Source organism: Rhinatrema bivittatum, chromosome 1 (assembly GCF_901001135.1).
Source record: "Rhinatrema bivittatum chromosome 1, aRhiBiv1.1, whole genome shotgun sequence".
Taxonomy (NCBI): domain Eukaryota; kingdom Metazoa; phylum Chordata; class Amphibia; order Gymnophiona; family Rhinatrematidae; genus Rhinatrema; species Rhinatrema bivittatum.
Genome location: NC_042615.1, coordinates 267,146,674 through 267,149,644, shown reverse-complemented (window position 1 = coordinate 267,149,644; position 2,971 = coordinate 267,146,674).

Genomic DNA, 2,971 nt, shown 5'->3' with positions numbered 1-2,971 from the left:
AACCAGTATGGCGACTCTGCTTGTGAGTTGAATTGAATTGAATTCCTCTGCAGGGCTCCATTACATTCTCAAAATACTCAGGTCACAGCGCTTACTGTTTCACTTTTGGGCTTTTGTCCCTCCTGACGCAGCCCTTGTGGCGAAACATGGTCCGTGTCGGGGGACCGAAAGATTTGTCTGCAAGCAATTGTTAAATAAAAAGAAGGATATGTTGATCTCATTAATTCTCAAGTTTCAATCTTTGAAAAATGTAAGATAAGGTTCCATGAACTTGCATAGCGCTATACCATTCTTTATGGTTATTTAATGTTAACATGTAACACACCATTTTGAATAAGATAGAACCACTACCGTAGAACACAATACACCTTCCTGTTGGATAGTGCAGATTGGAAAACAGAACAAACTGCACTGCTACAGATCTGTTCACAGAAACAACATCCTAACAGATTACCTAATCGTGGTTGCACAAGCAAAACAAAGATAGACCCTACAAACACAGAATAAGTGACCACAAATTAGAAAAAGAAATATGTAGACAAAAGCAGAACTGGAAATCCCAAGAAATCAGAATCTGACTGCAGTGGAACACAGGAGAAAAAGAAATGCCTTGGGTCTGCTTTCCTCCTGTACTGTGCAAAATACAAAGTTATCAGAGATGCACATTTTCCAGAGCTGACAGAGTACCTAAAACACTTCCTATAGAAGAATGAGAAGGGAAAACCCCTGTGAAAACATAACATTCTCTTTTATATACCAGCTTCCTCACCCAAAGCAGACCCAAGGCAATTTATAACAAGAATATAAGTACAACAAGCATAGAATATTCTAAAAATATATCAGCAAAAGGAATCTAACAAAAGACCATCTTTATTCCAAAAGCGTATCCATCCTCTGCTTTAAAAACAGGAGACACAAATTATAGCAACAAAATATGCTGTATCCTGCCACTAGCCCACAAATGTGATCTCAGACAATGGTATAGCATGGATGAGACGATGGTGCAAGGAAGAGGGATTCAGTTTTGTAAGGAACTTGGAAACCTTTTGGGGAAGGGGGAGTATCTTCCGAAGGGATGGGCTCCACCTTAACCAGGGTGGAACCAAACTGCTGGCGCTAACCTTTAAAAAGGAGATAGAGCAGCTTTAAAACTAGAAAAAAGTTGAAAACTGATGGTCGCTCCGTAGCGCATGGTTCGGAGGGAGGTATCTTCGAAGGATACTAATGTAGCATTAGAGTTAGAGCATCCCAACAGAGAGGCTCCAATAAAAGCAAAAGTAATTCATGTGCTTATAAGTAAAGAATCGCCTGAGCTAAAAGATTCCAAATTATCCATGTGAGCTGAAAAAAATGCTGTTAATACAAAAAACACATTTTGAAATGTCTGTATGCCAATGCCAGAAGTCTAAGAAGTAAGATGGGAGAGTTAGAATGTTTAGCAGTGAATAATGACATAGACTTAATTGGCATCAGAGAAACATGGTGGAAGGAGGATAACCAATCGGATAGTACCATACCAGGGTACAAATTATATCACAATGATAGGGAGGAGAACTTGGTGGTGGTGGGGTAGCGTTTTATGGCTGGGTGGCATAGAGTCCAACAGGAACCAAAATGTACAATAGAATCTTTATGGGTAGAAATCTCATGTGTGTTGGGGAAGAGTATAGCGATAGGAATATACTACTGTCCACCTAGTCAAAAATTTGAGACAGATGATGAAATGCAAAGAAAAATTAGGGAAGTTAACCAAGTTGGTAGTGTAGTAATAATGAGATATTTCAATTATCCCAATATTGACTGGGTAAACGTAACATCAGGACATGCTAGAGAGATAAAGTTCTTGGATGGAATAAATGACAGCTTTATGGATCAATTGATTCAGGAACCGACAAGAGAGGGAGCAATTTTAGATTTAATTCTTAGTGGAACGCAGGATTTGGTGAGAGAGGTAACGGTGGTGGGGCCACTTGGCAATAGCGATCATAATATGATCAAATATGAATTAATGACTAGAAAGGGGACATTAAGTAAACCCATGGCTCTACCGCTAATCATTCAAAAAGAAAACTGATAAAATTGAGAAAAATAGAAAAAAACTGAAAGGTGCAGCTACAAAGTTTAAGAGTGTACAACAGGAGTGGACATTGTTAAAAAATACCATCTTAGAAGCACAGTCCAGATGTATTCCACACATTAAGAAAAGTGGAAGGGAGGTCAAACGATTGCTGGGATGGTTAAAAGGTGAAGTGAAAGAGGCTATTTTAGCCATAAGATCTTCCTTCAAAATCTGGAAGAAGGATCCATCTGAATAAAATAGGTAAAAGCATAAGCCTTGGCAAATTAAATGTAAAACACTATTAAGACAGGATAAAAGAGAATTTGAAAAGAAGTTGGCATAGAGGTAAAAACTCAGCAAAATCTTTCTTAAATATAGCCAAAGCAGGAAACCTGTAAGGGAGTCAGTTGTACCGTTAGATGATCGAGGGAATAAAAGGGGCAGTTAGGGAAGATAAGGCTATTATGGCGAGACTAAATGAATTATTTGCTTCAGTGTTTACTAATGAGGATGTTGGGGAAGATACCCATTCCAGAGACAGTTTTCAAGGGTGACGATTCAGATGAACTGATTGAAATCTCAGTGAACCAAAAATTTAGTAGGCCAGATTGACAAACTGAAGAATAGCAAATCATCTGGATGGATGGTATACATCCCAGGGTTCTGAAAGAACTAAAAAATGAAATTTCATTCCCATTACAAGTAATTTGTAACCTGTCATTAAAATCATCCATTGTCCCTGAAGACTGTAAGGTGGCCAATGTAACCTTGATATTTAAAAAGGGCTCCAAAGGTGATCTGGGAAATTATAGACCTGTGATCCTGGCCCGGAGGCGTTCCGGGGGCATGGCCGCGCCCTCCGGAACAGCCTCCGGGTTGGGTCTTGGTGCGCCAGCAGCCCGCTGGTGCGCT